Source organism: Cibotium barometz, chromosome 4 (assembly GCF_041138505.1).
Source record: "Cibotium barometz isolate CiBa-2024 chromosome 4, ASM4113850v1, whole genome shotgun sequence".
NCBI lineage: Eukaryota > Viridiplantae > Streptophyta > Polypodiopsida > Cyatheales > Cibotiaceae > Cibotium > Cibotium barometz.
This window is the reverse complement of record NC_141049.1, coordinates 37,101,832-37,120,824: the sequence shown is the minus strand read 5'-3', so window position 1 is coordinate 37,120,824 and position 18,993 is coordinate 37,101,832.

The following is an 18,993-nucleotide window of genomic DNA, read 5'->3' as shown; positions in this document are numbered from 1 at the left end:
AGTCCAATTATACTTTTGATTTTGAAAAGCAGACTTTACTTTAAAACGAGAAGGAATCATGTCAAGATGAAGAGCATGTGCAAGTCGTTTAGAAATAAAATCGTGTGTGCTACCATCATCATGCAAGATTGTGATTTCCTTATCTTGAAATTTTTCCTTCATTTTAAGTAAAGTATGTGGTGAAAAAGAATGAGGATCAAGGTTAGAAGTACCTTCTTGATTAGATTTACCGTTGGCTATCGGGCTTTTGCCTTGTAATGAGGAGGTACAAAATGTTTCTTAATTTCGTGTTGAAAATCCTCCCAAGTATAAGGTTTATGCCGACCATTCTTGGTAGCATTCCACCATAAAGCAGCATTTTGAATCAAGTGATTCGCAGCACATTTGATCCTGTCTTTCTCGAAAAATTTCTCTCCCAAAAAATAGTCATCGAATTGGCTAAGCCAAGCCAAAAAAGTGTGTGTCCCCTTCTTTCCATTAAAATTCTGAAAAAGAAAAAGCTTTGCATCTAATGTGAGATTCTTTTCGAGCCGTTTGAGCATCTAAAGTTGCTTTCACGGTTTGAAGAAGAGAATCTTCATCACTATCACCCTTCAGTGTCATGCTTATACCTCTTATGTGATTTCAATTGATCTTCTAATGCAAGTCTATGAGTTTGTTCATTGACCAATTGTGCTTGTAAAGCTGTGAGTTACTCTTGAATAGACGGAAGTGCAGGTAGATCAACCCCATGAATGCTAAAAAGAAATAAAAGATAGAAAAAAGTTAGAAATACTTAAATGTTTTTTCGCTCGTGGTAATGATTTTGAAGATCTTGAATCCCATGGCGATTAGAAGAGTGGTGTGGCCATCCAACGCAATCACCAAAGTGCTTGAAGTAGTCTCGAAGCATCGGAAGGTCGTCCGATAGAAAAAATATTGAGAATTGTGAGTGAATTCAAGCTTCGGGAAGGCGTAAAGTAACCAAATTTAAAAATCCAGCAATTTTGAATTACTGTAATTTTTTGAGCCGAACCAGAATAACAAACTAAAAATATTTCCAATTCGAAGCTGGGCCAAATTCAGTCGAATTCAGGCTGATTTTGATGAAGTTTTGGCTTGAAGAAGCCTTGTGTATGAATCTCCTCTTATCTTTTTAGACCTTTTTGAGTAAAGCAAATATGTAATTTTTCTCCACCCTTGATTTCTACAGAGCTTTCTCCACTGTTGCAAATTCAAATGCTTGGATCTTCCACGAAACCTCTCAGATAGGGTATAGGATTTGTGCAAGAGATCTTGTCGGATGCATCTGACGGAACAGATATTTGATCCGGTTGCTGAATTTAGAGCTAAATTTTTCCCAAGCAAGGATGCGCCACGTGCTTGCCTCACGGGCGGGGATTAGCGACGTGTAGAGAGCTTGAGTGTTTAAGCTAAGATTAAGCTTTGTACTATGCTTTGTTTAAAGCCTTGGATAAGTCTTTATCTCATGGATATTCCCTTGATGTGTAACTTGAAGAACAAACCGCAACAAAGCTTCAACTCCCTTGTAATTTTTTGAATTTTTCTTCTTTCCAGGAACCAAAAAGTTGCACGTATCTTCTCTCTTTCTTTGGCAAGCCTTCTTCCCTTTGATTTTTCTCAATATTTTTCACCTTCTCTCCCCCCTTTGCTTTGATACCACTGAAACCACTAGGGTCATGGGGAGACACACACCGTCCAACCAAATACCAAATGGTTCATCACTTCAATCAAATTACCATAGCCGAAAATTTAATAATATCATAAAAACATAACATAGCATAAAAACACAAGAAAGAATCATTGGGTGAAATCTATCCCCCCTCAAGAAGTGTCGGCTTCCTTCCACTTCTTGATTATTTATGCTTTATTAATAAAAAATAGCCCATAAGCCAAAAATAGATGCATGCTTATGCATGGGCTTGCCCTTTACAAAAATGGGGGTTGCTTTTGACACAAGCTTAGCTAAAGTGTTCTTATCTAAACACTAAAGGATAATTGTAAAAAGAACCCCAAGGGCTAATTCACGTGCAAATAAAAAAATCCATGCCCAATATAACAAAAGTGGGCAGCTCAATAGGTCCACGCCTGAATACATCAAAATGGGTGGCCAAATACAAAATCTCATAGTAAACACTACGGTAAAAATATCAAAATGAGAACCATCCCGGTAATAGCTCACACCATATCGCCGCCATCACGTCAATGTCACCAACCTACAAGGTTGTCCATTCAAACACACTACGAGTTAGCAACACATGCCACAAGTCCATGACAACACATAAGTAATAAATCCACACTTAGTTCCAGCTATCCCTAATTTCATATGTCCTACACATGGAATATTTGGAATCACCCAAGTGCCATGGTTTGAACATGGTGGTAATTAGGCATCCCCAATTAACCACAGAAGGATGGATGGACAAACCGTGATAGAAATCCTGCAGTTGAATTGGCACACGATAACATCGCTTCGACTCAGTATCTATAACAGTAAAACTCTAATGTCCACTACAAAAGTCAATAAATAGTATAAGACAGTAAATCTAGTATCTATGTCAGAATACCAAAAGTACAATTTAGGTCAGATGACACTTACTTTTCATGGTAGGCCATTACAAAGATCTGGGCTTGGTCTAAATCTACATTCCTAAACCATGGACATATCCAAACCTCCTCTGAAACCAGAAGCAAGGATATAAGAGAATCCAAAATATACACCCTGCGTTGAGCTTCCCATGATGAAAGATTTGATAAAACTAGGCTACCCATATAATTCACATCGTATTACTTTGAGAAAGAATAACACTTTAAATTAAATTTTAGGGCATGGACATAGCAAACCTTAAAATAGCATGCATAACTTTGTTGTTGACCTCCTTGTGCATTCTGGATAACACATCGATTTTCTCCATGTCGCAAAAGGAAAGTATTGAGGAGTGTTTTGCAAAAGGAAAGTATTGAGGAGTGTTTTGCACCATCAACCTCACAATGAAGGAGGGGGACAAATACCTTAAAGCTTCAACATTAGAATTATGTAATTCTTGAAAGGCAACTTCTCTCCTTGCCTTTTTAATACCCTCCCTATCAACCTCCCTATTTTTGGCTTCGTTTGTTGGTCTTTTGTACGTTGTGCCATGTGTCACGTGAATGATTAACCTTTATCTCTTCAATGTGACAGTAACTATTTCCCTCAGGGGGGATCTCCAGGATATCTTTCATCTTTGTGTCAGTGAGACTCATTGTCTCTAGGGTCTTGTCATATTCGAACCTAAGAAGCTGTATGAGTACATGTCCCTTTGACATTACTATTACTCTGTGTGCATGGGCAGCAGACCATAGCTATCCTAAAAAGGCTCAATGAGCCAATCCTTGGTAGCCTCATGCAAGCAACCTAGTGTCGAGCCCTGCCAATGCATACCATAGTGGTTCCTTTCACAAATGGATCCAACAAGGCGTTGGAATGGAAGCTTTGGAATTGTGCACTGCATGTGCCTTTGCACCTTTCACAATTCACGTAAACGGACCAATGTTGCTTGTACCTTGGAGTCCTCATTGACTAAAGACTGGAAATATTCTTTCCCAGTGCAACTTCTTGACCTCTTTTAGGGTCCGTCCTCAATGAGGATGCCCTCGTTGTCCTCTTTGTCCATGCCATCTATAAAAAAATCAGACGGATGGCTCAAATGAGTAACCAAGAAAAATTTTGGATAACGCAATATGTAAACAATTTTGGATAAAAATCACTACAACGCAATATGTAAACAACAAACACACTCAAACCCAAACATTGCGTTGTACTGCATTCACAATCAAAGAAACTAGAACGTGCAAACTAATCTCAAACAAAAAATAAGGATTTTTTTTGGATTAAATTCACTACAACACGATGGGAAGACTTCCAACACATTGAAGCCCCCATATCACGTTGTATTGAATTCACAAAATAAGGAAAATCTAACACATAAAATCAGCTCAAAGGACCAATAAGGATAAATTTTGAATAAAATTCACTGCAACGTGATAAGAGGACATCCAACACATTGAATCCCCCATATCATGTTGTACTGCATTCACAATCAAAGGAACTCCAACATGCAAAATAGGCTTAAGTGAGAAACCTAGAAAATATTTTGGATAAAATTCACTACAATGCGATAAGAGGCCATCCAACACAAATTTGAATCCCCCATATCGTGTTGTATTGAATTCACAATGAAGAAAGCTCCAACATGCAAAATTAGCTCAAATACAACACGATATGCAAACAAACAACATATTCAAACCAGTAAATCGCGTTGTACTGCATTCACAATCAAAGAAACACAAAATAGGCTCAAACGATAAACAAGGAAATAATTTTGGATTAAATTCACTACAACGGGATGAGAAGACTTTCTACACATTGAAACCCCCATATTGCGTTGTATTAACTTCATAAAATGAAGGAAACTCTACACATGTTAAACACCTATTTTATAAGTACTGGTACTGTTAAAACCCTAAGATCTCTCTAGATAATTGTTATGCATAAACATGCATAAATCAGGCATAAACTCATCCACCCGCCCAAGGGATGCACACATGAAATATAATGAAATACATCATACCTTTACCTTGGGTCCCATACCATCAAGAGGTATAACTCCAATCCAATAGCATGTAGCTATAGTGTGAAATGGTAGGTGAGTAGATATGATCCTCTACACAAGAAACCGTAGCCTAAGCCTCCCTTGAGTGTGCCCCCCATGCCCCTATTTTATAGGAGGGCCCTCAAGTGACTCTTGACTCTCCATTTCCCATGTGTGACCCTTGGATGCCTGACCTTAACCTTAACCCTTAAGGTTAGTCCTAACCCATGCTCCACTAGAGCTTGTTCCCATGCTCCCATGCTCACAAGACAAATGTGGGTTAGCCTCCTAGTATATGTACACATAATGTGCATATAACAGGTACCAATCATCAATACAACACGAGACGAGAGCCTATAAGTGTGATGTCTTGGTGTTGTAGTGATCATACTACAAGGAGAGCGGTGTTGGAGTGTTGTGTTTTTTTTTGGAATCTCTGGAGAGTTCGCATAGAAAAGGAAGAAGGAGACATGGTGCAAGCTAATAAAAATTGGATTGAGAAATGAACACTTATCAACAAGATGTCGTCCATGAAGGGATGAGATGGCATAGACGATGGAGAGCAAATCACACCGACAAAAATCAATAAAAATAAGCTGCTGTTTACGAAAAGCTCATTGCTTAATTTGATGATTAAGGGTTTAATAGAAGGAGTCCCGCCTTAAGTAGGTATGACACTTCATGATGAAGTCAGAAGTAATGGCATAGGTGCACGTGGCATGCAATGATGATGATCGAATAAATGAGTGACATGTGTCTATCACCCGTGTGAAAGAGTGTGGGCGACCGCCAATGTAATCCTACCATGTGTAAAGATCGTGGGATAATGCACACACTCCCACATGCATTATTTATAGCACGAGTTTCAGAAACTCTTAGTCTTTTTTCTTGTGCAACTATTTTTTTGCTCTTTCTTGCTCCTCTACTATTGGTGATTCTCCTAGGCACGATATAATCTTCTCGACACTGGTCCGTGATGGTCTCCCACCACCCTAAGGTAATTTTAAGTTCTTATCGATCTTAAAATGTTCATTTTCATAATTGAAAAATGATTGTGAGTGTCATTCCTTTACCTATGCATATCATGTATAATTGAAAAATAATTTTGAGCTTTAGTACAACGCGATGTAGGGCTTCACTCAAGAACGTTCACCCTAAATCGCGTTGTACTGACTTACGTTATACAAGGTCAGTATAGTGCAAATTTGGAACCCTATGAGCGATCTCACTGGCCCATACTCACGTTTTTAATAAAAATAGGCTAAATTCGCAAGCTTTAGAAGCTGCTTTTTAGTGTTTTTTACATATTTTTACAATATAGACCTAGTATATTATAATTCAATACAATGCGATTAAAGTCTTCACTCACCAAAATCCACCTATATCGCATTGTACTAACTTGCAATATACGTGGTTAGTATAGCGCAAATATGGAACCCTACATCTGATGTTGGATGTAAGTTTAGAAGTAATAGACAGAAAGAATGGGATAGAATTTGACACATTCTTTCCCATTTTGCAAAAAAAATAAACAAAACTATGTTAGTTTTAATGTGACCCTCAGTATTTTCATCGGAGTCATCGAGGCTCCGTAGTAGTTAAAAATTTGTTAACTCCTGATGTACATTGTAAACAATGGAATCTGGTGAAAAACACAAGGGTAATACCAATATTGGAACCATGCTAAAGCTTTTTTCGAGGCTCATAACTAAGTTTGGACTTAGCCGTTTCATAACTAAGTTTGGACTAAGCTTTTTTCGAGGCTCATAACTAAGTTTGGACTAAGTTGGAGTGTTTGGTAGCATCACAGCCGTACATCAAGCATCACAGCCGTACATCAAGCATTATTGCAACAACCCTTGGACATAATCTAATGACGACGTTACCTAAAAGTTGTTGATCTGATCTGAATTAATTTTAACTAAATCTATTACTTGTCTCCATGTGCATCTTTAAAGGTAGGTCTGATGTTTTCTCTAGCTGATTGAATGGCTTACTAGTGGGACATAACGTGATGGCTCGTGTAGCATTACGGTACTCGTGTGTGTGTGTGTGTGTGTGCGTGCGCGAACGTTTAACAACAATTATTGCCTTATATGTCTCCTAGACCTACCATTGTGGTACCCGTGTGTGTATGCACATGTGTATATGTCTCCTAGACCTACCATTGTAGTATTCATGTGTGTATCTGCATGCATAACAACAATGAATATTCCCTTGTCTTTTAGACCTACCATTGTGGTATGTGCATGTGTGTGTGTGTGTGTGCCTACACATTGTTGAAAGGTGTCAAGCTAGTGCCCCTACCAAAATGAAGTTACTTTGTGTGACTGGTGAGTATATGGTCAAATTGCTGGTAGGGTATCCTACCACTCGGACTTTAGTACTTTAACCTTTTTTCTCTGCACCTAAAGTTGAAAATGCCTACCTTGTAGTTTTCTTTTTTTCTTTCATGAAGTCTTATTCCATTCCTAGTTGCATATAGGAATTTCACCCGGTTACACACACACACGCATACACGTGCACGCACACACACAATACTACTTAGTACACACACACTCGAGTACCACAAGGGGGTACCACACTTCCAATATTGGCCACTTTGTAGGTAGTGGACAAGCCACAGGATGAACTCCACAAATAAGTTGCTTGGCCAAGTAGAGTGAACACCCTACATAGCTTTGTAGAACCGGGTGTTATAAGTTGAGTCATAACCTTTGATCACTGACCATCATCCCTGATCCAAAGTATGAGGTTCAAGGGCAAACATTGCACACTTTTCTTGTCATGTAGGATTGTTGAAGAGGAAGGTGGAAGAAAGTGCCATGACAACCAAACAATGACAGACTAGGGTGCATGGATGGCAACCTAGATGCCCACCTGCATGTCATGAACACACCCTTAGTATGAGGGTGTCCCCAAGAGGATTTGAACCTAGGACCTCGTATAGAAAATCTAAAGCCTTATCCACTAGATGTGTTCACGTGCTCACCTATATGTGAACATACCTAGTTGTACACAAAATTTCACTTGGCTACACACACAACATATTACTTAGCACACACACATCACAGTACCACCCTTCCAAATATTGGCCACTTCGTAGGCAATGGACAAGCCATAGGATGAACCCCACAAATAAGTCACTCAGTCGATTAGAGTGAGTACCCTGCATAGCTTTCGTAAAACTTGGTGTCACAAGTTGAGTCACACCCTTTGATGTCTAACCATCATCCTTGATCTAGAGCATGAGTGTTACATATCCGTAACGCCGCTACGGGCATTACCACAAGAGGGGACGGCCTCTGGCTCACCACCCAGCCATAGAGGAAGAATGAGGATTGCCCCTCATCCCCCAGGCTATATAGTGTGTGGCCTGCCGTCCACACTAGCCCGGCCGCCCATGACTCCGCATGGGCGTCCTCTCCCACTGAACCCCAATATAGCCATCCGGTCTGCCGTCGGTCACAGGCATTACAGCCTACGTGACATTACCCCCCCTTAAGAAGAGTTTTCGTCCTCGAAAACAAACTGGGGAAACCTTTTGGAAATTGCACTACGGCATTCCCAGGTAGCTACCTCCTCATCCCTATCTATCCATTTAACAAGTACCTCCTGGTACACTTTATGTCGGGTTTGTCTGTCTCGATACCCAAGAATCCTTTCCGGTTCATGTGGTATCTTTGGTGGAGTGATCAATTCCACCAAAATATCTAGAGAAACTACGTTCTCTAACCCGTGAAGAACTGATTTCTTCAGTTTACTAACATGGAAGACAGGATGAACTTGAGAACTCTTCGGTAACTCAAGTTTATAGGCTACGTCCCCAATATCTTAAGGACCTTGAAAGGACCGCAATATCTAGGAGAAAGTTTATCACACTTTCCCGTTTTCATGGTTGCTGACTGCGCAGGAACCTTTAAAAATACAAAGTCACCTTCTGCAAAGGTCACTTGTCTGCGTCCTTTATAGGCAAATGTTTTAGCGCGATCCTGTGCGCTACGAATGCTCTCGCGTGCAGTTTTGAGCATATCATTCATTTATCAAGGAACTCCTTAACAAATTGAATCTTCTCCTTTTCCAGGCCTACAGCCATCGGAGATCTCGGCTGGAATCCATACATTGACATGAATGGTGTAAATCCAGTCACTGAGTGTTTGGAGCTGTTATAGGCAAACTCCAATAAGGGCAAGTACTTTCCCAATTAGATTGCTTCTTACTAACATAAGAACGCAACATATCCTCGAGTATTTGGTTAACTTTTTCAGTTTGACCATCAGACTCCGGATGATCTACCGTACTCATACTCAGAGTAGTATCCAATTTTTTGAAGACTTCCCTCCAAAAATGACTGTTGAACTTTCTATCTCTATCTGACACTATATCTGCGGGCAGGCCATATAGCTTGTAGAGATGTTCAATAAAGAGTTTTGCCAACTCTGGCGTTTTTACAGTTTTCTTCGTGGTAATAAACTTTGCCAGTTTAATTCACCTGTCCACTACCACCCACACCGAGTCATTCCTTCGACTCGTCTTGGGTAAACCGGTAATGAAATCCATGGAAATGTTTCCCATTTTCCTTGAGGAATCTCCAGTGGACGGAGTAGTCCTCCAACCTTAAGACGTTCTGTTTATTGACTTGATACTTACTGCATTTCAGCACATGAGTCTGGACGTTCTTAAACAAACTAGGCCAATAAAACTGTCTTTTTACTAGTGCATAGGTCTTCTGAATCTTAGGATGACCCGCACTTGGACTATCAAAATTATACCCCGAAGACTCGGCTAGCCTCTCCGGACTAACTCTCGCCTCGCTACCCGCCGCACCTACGGCCAGTCTCTCCCGTCTCCCGACTAGCATTACGTGCCGGCAAGGAAGGTGGGCACGGCTGCGACAAAGTGCATACGCGTACAGCACGCCAGACCTCTGTAAAGACAAGATCATGCTCACACAAGCCATGATTTGGTATTTCAACCAAAACCTTAAGGCAAATTTCATGCCTTGATTTTGCATCATGTCATTAGCACAGAAGCTAATGTACTGGAGAGCATTCTAGTAGCGCAAGTTCTTAGACTATGCTACTAGATATTTGTAGACTACGCTACCATGTTGCATCACCAACTTGTTAAAACTTCTCCTTGGAAAGCTCTACGGCCATAGGAGAAATAAACTAGAGCCAATCTAATCATGCATCACAAGGATTAGTTCCTGAGAGATACTTTCTCTCTTAGAGTAACATCTTTGCACAAGCATATGCTCTAGAATCTTGTTGAGTTTCTAACTACCATCAATCTACGGATGGTTAAACTCCACTTTAACTCAGAGTAAATGTAAGTTTTGAAGATTTCCCTTCAAATATAACAATCAAACTTCTTATCTCTTATGCCATACTATATCTGCTGCGGGCAGACCATATAGTATGTGGAGATGTTTGATAAAGATTTTGCACCACTACGGGTGTCTGGAATTACATCCATTCACTTACAACTCTTTGTTGCTATTACCAGACATATCCCTTCAAGTATTGTCTGGACACACAACTATTCGAGTTTATGTGATATTTGAGGATATCCCTCCTTTCCCTCAAGAAAGGTTTTTGTCCTCAAAAACTCTACTTTCAAGCGGACTACGCGCTAGTGTCATAGGTCCAAGAACAAATCTAGACCGTGTTTAATATCATATGTTATATTCTTGAGTCTTTCCAAGAAACTTTTAAACATCTTGCAACGAAGATGTGGTATAGTGTCTACGCACATATGGTGGTACTATTGATAAACTGCTTTGCAACATATCAGTGGTTTCACACTTGTAACAAAGTGCTTCATTGTTGCATATTATCACCCTTCATAAGCGGTTACACACTTATGAATCATTTGGGTGGGTTGTACCATCTATCAAGAAAAATTCCAAACTACTAATAACCACATTATCAATCCACAGATAATGACTGAGCTTTCTGCGAAGCCATAGGTTGCTAGATAATTGATGGTAATTACACAAGCCCAATTTTTATTACATCATACATTCAATATAAATGCAAACATCACAGTACTTCGTGATGATAAACTTAGGAATTTCATCCTATCCCTGTTTGGTGTTGGTATGAAGTATAACTATGAGAACATTATTTGCTGCCTCCTCTTCATAGCGGCAAAGCTACCTACCCATCACAGGTGGCAATCTCTACCAAGCTATAACCAATGACAAGCAAATAAACGAGTACTCTTGTAAGAACTTCATAACCATATCTCACACCCAACTCATAATCACTACGGATTAAATGGCAGGGCTTGCAAAATTGAATGTTATCTGATAGTAGGTAGAGGGGATCATCAAACTACGGATGACCTTGACAACTCACTAAGACTAGTGATGTGTAACTTTTAAGTTACTCCACTCTCCTTGCTTATTCCATACCATCGAACAAATCGGTCCCTCGATTTGAGCAACGTCAACATATTTATGAGTACCTCGATACTCATGGATTGTGGTTCGGTAATTTAAAATGTTGATCTAGAGTATCTTTCACTCAAGGATCTTAATGTTATTAGCAGTTATGTATTATTAGTGAGTAACTACGTACCCACTATCATCACACAAGTAGCTCCATACTAGTCTGTGAGTAACTCCGTACCCAATGTCGTACCTCCCCCGAGTGGGAGTACCATATACAACCATCTATAACAAGATGCTTAAGTCACTTGCTGCTAAGAAGTGACTACACAAATTGATCCCTCCATTGCACATTGCAGTACAATCTCTGGTATTACAACACGAATTTTTGGACGTCCTTATAATAGAGGTCAATTTAAAAACTAGTGCATAGGTCTTGTGGAGTCTCGGCCGACCTAACCACACCACTGGTGACTTCCTACAAAAAATGTGGCGTCGAAGTCACCACCTATGTACTTTAACTCCGTAAAGTACATGGTCTCATCTATCATCTATGGAAAGTTGTAAAACATTCCTGCGAGATGGATTTTTATCACCCTAAAATTATTGTGCACTATTTTAGTCTGAAGAGCTTTTTTCCTGGGTACCATGGTTCACCCAAGCTCATCTTTTGCTAAATTCTCCGATTTAACAAAAGATATGTCTGCCTCCGAACACTCCGGTTCAGCCCCAGACTTTGAGTTTACTTCTTAACACTCCGATTAAGTCAAAACTCACCAGATACAGTAGGATTTACCACTAAGCTCTCCGGCTTAGCCTTCTATCCTAACTCAGCCCAAGTTTATGTACACTTCATATGTCGGATCCGATACTAACAACAACCAGGCTCATCTGGAGTGAGATACTACTCACTATTGCCATGTAAAACCTTATTAAATCCTAGAAATGCTCCACTCATTTCTCAGGGGTCATACGACTTATAGGGTTTACACGCACATGAACTTTGTAAGCGAAATAGCCTGTCATGCAATATTACAATTGCTTATGTAGGAAAGTAATATTTTTCCCAAATTCATATGGTAGCAACTAAAATGTGCTCACAATCGCACACTTATGTTGAACATAGGCAAGACTACACTTGCAAAATGCTATAGGGCGTCCCCCATGCATGAAATTGTCCAACTAAACTAGTCTTACTGCTAACCTCTAGATTTAGATCACTCCGGAACTAAATCACTCTGTTAGCACTAGCACACCATCATGGTCTTGCTACCTAGAGCTTCTCCGAACTCTATAACTGGGTTTTATCCCAACTCATGGCTATATTTGTAATTGTCAAAGTTCAAATTTTATCTTGCACACTTTATCACTACAGACAAGTGTACATACAGACCTGCCAAAGAGTCAAGTTACATGCACAAGCCTTGGCGTCCCATTCCACCAAGACTACAATCGATTCCGTGAGAATTGATGTCCCATACCATCAAATTACCACCAAACCAATTGATGTGACATATAAAAAGGCTCTTTCCCCCCTCGAAAGATCACCACAAACTCTCGAGCAGTGGGATGTCGACGCATGGCAATAAAAAGAAGAGAAAACCATGCTTAGTAAGTTTAAGAACAGTTCTCTTCGATCAACTTTTATAAGGGCATTGAGCATTACATCTCAAGATTATACCCCTTCAGATTTGTTTGTCACTACAAAACAAACACAAATTTGTCCGAACAAAACTTTAACTCTAGCAAGACGACGCTCGCAAAAGTGGAAATTGAAATCTGGCGAGGCTACGCTCCCAGAGTCTAACACTAGTCATGTCTAGAGAGTACGTTGCTAATGGGGTCATGTGATCAAGGCTACTAGCAGGTAATCGACAAACGCGACCTCAATCCTAGCTATCTTAAATGCCATTGACCAATTTTAGAAGTCATGACCATGGCAAGACTGCGCTTGCAAAAGTGTCTCTACGGACTACATTTGTTCGTCACAATGGACCATGTCCAAGTAGACATTTTTCATTGGGTCTAAGCACATTGGAGCCACGAACTTCTTCTTGTGGACTTTCAACAAGAACAATGTGTCTGATCTTCTCTTATATTACTTTGTGGTAAACCACATGGTTAAACCACTAACAGAGAGAATTTACGTCATGTATTTATGTATTGTCAACGAATACTTCTCGAACTACGCGAGAACATTACCATCGATTTTCCTCTTGCCACCTTAAAAAAATTCTAGTGCACTACGGCACAATGTGGGTATGAGTGCACTTACGATGTGACACCAACATGTGCACGCCATGACATGACGTGTGTGCAAGACTGTCAATGGTTCAGCAGACATGGGCACGCTACGGCACCCTTAGACGTACGTGCACCGCACGAGCAAGTGCGTTATGCCACAAATGGCCAGGGTGCACTACGGCACGACTGTGCCACACTTCTCCCAAAGATATAACTCCAAGTGTTGGTTGGGGGTTAGTGTGCTACGGCACATATATTCGTCTACTACACCATGAATGCAAAGCATGTGCACTACAGCACGAATCAGACATGAGGGTATACGTACACTACGACACGATTGGGTTGGACTCTACCAATGCGTCCACAACTGGTACCAAACATTGGAGAATGCAGGCATTGCGCATATTCTCACGGGCTACGGTCATAGACGTGTTCACTAGGCACAACGGCCATAGAACGGCTTTCTCTCGAAGGATTCGGCACTACGTCCATGGGATTTGTCTCTCTCTTAGCACGCGGCGCTACGGCCGTATGCGGTGGGTCTCTCTCGTGGAAAACAGGCACTACGGTGTGTGGACAAAAATAGGAGTTGAAATGTGTACATACATGTACATGGTGTGTGTGAAGTTTTGCTTTTGAGAGCGTTGCCAGGTGTACAGAGTAGATGGTATTGATGTGAGCATGTACAGGCCTATCTGGACGTGGTCTTCTGGAGATTCACTAGAGTTGATTTCAGCTCCTCGTTTGGCTCTGAGTATGTGTACACGCTCAAATGTATGGGCATTGAAGCTGTGTTTGAAAGCATCTGGAAGTTTGAGCCATAAAATGTTAAGGTGGCCAATGCAGCTTGAGTATTAGTGTGGAAAAAAAGAAAAAATGAATATGGCCATTTTGTAGGCCTTCTAAGAAGAAAAATAAATATAATATTGTTGTGGCCATAAAATTAAAGGCCACATGGAACTAAAGGTGGCCGCCAGCGCACCTTTTAGAAGCTTGGTGAAGCACGTGAAGGGTGTGGCTGGTGATTGCGGGCGCTGGAAGGATCTTCACCAAAAAGAGAAGGTGATGAACGAGTTCGGGGGGAGCCGATGGGGCTATGAAGCTGCAGCTGGAGGTGACAACTGGGGGCGGAACTCTGCAAAAAAACAAAAAAAGAGGCAAGGCGGCGTGTGTGTGAGAGCCGGGGGCCTCGTAGGTTTTGGTGTGTGGTGCTGCAGAGAATCGCCGGGTGCAGAGGGGGTCTCTGTTTTTTTGGTCGCCTGGGAAACAAGAAAGAAGGAGAGGCCCGTGGAGCAGTAAGTGTGGGGGAATCCCACTGCCTGCAGTAACCATGCCAGTTCTGAGTGGATGGTGGTGGTGTTCATTGAAGGGTCGTCGGATATGTTGATAGAGGATTGCTGAGTAGCGAAGGTAGTAACGCCAACTACAGTCAACAATAGAGAGGAGGAAAGTGTTTATTACGTCAAGGCGAAGCTGGTCGTGGTATCAACTGAAGCGGAAAGGAAAGGGGCTGGCCGACTGGTTGGAGAGCCGCCTGGGGGTAAAACAAAAGAAGGAGCCAACGTGTGGGAGCTAGTGGAAGCTGGTGTGGAAGGCACAGTTATAAGGTGACGGGCTGGAAGGCTAGCGAAGGTGTGATGCGCAGCTACAGTAAAAGGAGTGGCCGTGTTGTTCTTGGGGGGCTTCGTCATTTTGTAAAGTAGCTCCAGTGTTAGGAGGCGGCCTTGTAAAGGTATAGGTGGCCTTTGTTTGGTAGTCAACGGCGGCAGACACAAGCACAAGGAGAGGGTGACAGGCTGGTGAGCTAAAGCTGCCGCAGTACTGCTGGTGGAGACGCCAACTGGATTGTTTTTTTTTTACAGGAAAATAAAAGAGCCGCAGAGGAGAGATAACTTTATATCTTTTGAGGTGATCTACAGGCACAGAGAGCCAGAGAGAGAGGGTGTGTGTGTGGTCTTTTGTGGATTTCTACCTCTTCTGGAGACTCAAGCCAGAATTGTAAATTTCTCTTGATTAGCTGTGGCTGGTGTTTGGTGAAGCCAGAGAGTTTCTTTTTTTTCTCCTTTGTTCATTTGGGAACAAGTTGTGAAAGCCAGATCTGAAATATAAGTTTTGTTCATGCTTTTTGGTCTGGTGTTCTGGTGTGTTTATATGCATGTGTGGAAGTGTGGCATGCTATAAGGGCGTAAACAGCTTTACCGCTTCCGTGCCATCACTTTTTGGTGCCTCCACAGAGGAGCAGATTTCCTCTGGTTCGTGAAAAAAGATAGGAGCTGTGTGAAGCAAGATTTGGAAAGATGGCTCAAGATTTTCCAGAGTATTGGGGATTGCCACAGGAAAGTGCAGTCAGGTTTCTGGAGAAGATGGAGTTTACAGCTTTGATGAAGGACAGGGCAACCCCGGAGATCCTTTCTCAGATTTTGGCTTATTGCTTGCAGGGTGATGCAAAAACATGGTTACAGATGTTTGTGACTACACACAGGAATATTCATCAACAGGATCCTGAGTACCGTGTAGTCAGAGCTGCATTCTTGGCACAGTTTGCCTGAGTGAGGAGTCCAAATGAGGTGTGGAAGGAGTTGTGCAACATTCAGCAGAAGGATGGTCAGGATGTGGATCAGTACCTGATAGAGTTTGGTAGACTGTGGAGTCTATGGTGTGAGGCTCTGATTCCTGAAGTACCCCCGCAGATGATAAAGAGAGACCGGTTTGTGGCTGGTCTGGAGCCAACCCTCCGTCTGAAGGTGGAGCTGAAGAACCTGGATAGCTTTGAGGAGGCTGTCAGAGTAGCTCGAGAGAAGGAGTGGAAGGTGAAGCGTCTGCGGCAGATGGGAATGCAGGAAGAGCCGAAGAAGTTTGTGAAGATGCCAGAGATTGAGAGTATACATCCTGAAAGGGAAGCTGCTGTTGTTCCAGAACAGGAGGACACTTTGAAGAGGGACATACATGATGCAGTGGAGCTCATGAAGTCTCTAAGTTTGAATTGGATGGAAGTAGGTGGAAAGGGAAGAAGCCGAGGTGCACCAAATAATAGAAGAGACAGTATCTCAACAGGTGAAGGGAACATGGGAGGAACAGGGAGAGGACGAGGCTATTATCTGAGTAATGTCCAATGCTGGAACTGTGGGGAGCGGGGACATATCAGCCCTCAATGTGACAAGCCGCCCAGAGCAGGTGGTGGAATATATCCTGTGATGCAGAGGACTAATGATAGATCGGGGGATCATAGTGTTGAAGTAAAAGATCCAAATCAACCCTCTACCAGTGGAGTCAAATGGGAGGATAAGGGAAAGGGACCGGCTCTCAGCTTGATAGAAGTGGAGACCATTCCAGAGATTATGCCTGTGGCAAAGAGGATGAGGAGTACAATGGCAGAACCTGAACCATCTTCTAAAAAAGGTAAGCATGTCCAATTTGATATAAGCCCTCAACCAGAGAAGAAAAAGAGGAAGCCAAGGAGACATTATAAAACTTCAGATTTGCATATTGGTCAAGGCCAAGAGGAGTATACATTAATGGGAGATTTAAAGGGAAGGGTAGCCAATATAACATTTGCCCAATTGCTTGGATTGTGTCCGAAGCTTAAGAGAGAGTGGAAGAAGTTGGCAAATCCGAGGAAAGTAAATGAGCAGGAACCCACACAAGGCGAAATGGAGCTGATGTCTGTGGAAGACCTTCCTGATATTTGTCCATCAGTTGATGCCTGGTGTGGAAATGTGAGTGTTGGAGAGGCATATGTTGATGGCGGTGCACAAATCAGTGTGATGACTCAGTCCTGTATGGAGAGATTGGGGTTGAAGCTGAATGCTAGTTCAGACTTTAGACTCCGTCTGGCAAATCATGCAAAAGTAAAGTGTCTGGGTATATGCACAGAAGTGCCAGTGACTGCTTTTGGTGTGGTTTGCAATATAAATTGCCATATTATGCCGGCTGGTTTGGGAGCCTATCCACTGATTTTGGGCAGACCTTGGCTCAGACAGGTGGGTGCCATTCAAAACTGGAAAAGGGGAACCATAACAGTACATAATAGGAGAGGGAAAGCCAGGAAATTTAACATGAGTAGTAAGCGGGAAATGAAGACTGAACCTGAAGAAACAAGTGCTGATGAGTATTCAGATAGTGAAACTGAAGAAGAGAGTTCTACTTCAGATGATGAGAGCCAGGTATCATTTATAATGAAGGAAGAAAGCAAGCATATGATGCAAGCTGAAGAGGAGTTAAAGAGGGAAGAAGAAAGCAGACTTGAAGATATGGACAGTCTGATGCAGCCTCCATCACCCAGTGCGGAGAAAGAGGAGCTGTTACAGGGCATGCTGAATCCTAAATTGCAGCCAGTGGAGAAAGAAGAGTATATGAAGGTAATACATAAATTCCCTCATTTGTTTATTACTTCATATGAAGAGATCCGAGGATTCAAATGTGAGCCAATGCCCATAGTATTGAAAGAGGGAGTGAGGCCAGTGTTTCAGAAACTGAGGAGGATAAATAGAGAACTATTGCCTGTATTAAGAGAGGAGCTGAGTAAGTTGTTAAAAGCAGGGTTAATTTATCCAGTAGATCACTCAGATTGGGCAAATCCAGTGGTCTTCACTCCAAAACATACAGGTGGTTGGAGGGTCTGTATTGATTACAAGCCTCTGAATGCTGTAACAAAAAGCAATCATTATCCTCTGCCGTTTATTGATGATATTTTGGACAGGGTAGCTGGATATGAGAGGTATAGTGTATGCGATGGTTTCTCTGGGTATTTTCAGATCTCAATTGCTGAGGAAGATCAGGCTAAAACCACCATCATTACACCGTGGGGTTGCTTCTGCTACCGAGTAGTACCATTTGGTTTGAAAAATGCACCCTCATGGTATCAGAGGAACACTGATAGAGTACTTGCACCTCTTACGGATCATTTTGTGAGAGCTTTTTTGGATGATATATGTGTATATAGTTCTCAAAAAGAGCATGGTAATAAATTGGAGCAAGTATTTTCTAAAATGGATGATGCAGGTGGACAGCTCAATCCAAAGAAGTGTCATTTAGGACATTCAAAGGTGAAGCTGTTGGGGCATATGATATCTCAGAATGGAATTGAACCTGATCCAGAGAAGATAAAAGCTCTTGTCTTATTATCTGCACCATCAACATCCAGGCAGCTGCAGACTTTTGTCCAGAAGGTAAAATATCTGGCAAGATTTGTTCCTTTAATGTCTCAACTGCTTTATCCTCTTCAGCAGGCTATGAAGAAGGAACCATTGCAATGGAATGAAGAATGCGAGGAAGTGTTTGAGAAAGTAAAGGAGGTATTGGGAGGTATTTCCAGTGTGAAAGCTCCGGATTTCTCTCAGGTCTTTTATGTGAATCCATCTTTTGGTCCGGATGTAGTTGGAGCAATCTTAATGCAGAGAGGAGATGAATCCAGATATATGAAGCCTGTGTATTTTGCAAGTAGAGTGAAGACAGAAGCAGAGAGGAAATATACTGAGGCCGAATTGGTTTTGTCAAGTCTGGTGTATGCTTGCAGGAAATTCAGGTCATATCTCCTGATGAAACCATTTGTGGTGCTGACAAATTATACCTTACTCCCTCAGCTGGTGAATGGTACTTCACTCTCAAAAGGTATGATGCGATGGTTAGTGGAGCTTCAAGAGTATGATTTTTCATTTTTGATTGAAGATACTTGCAAAGCAACTCTGGCAGATCTTCTAACATACAAAGATGGCCCGATACTGG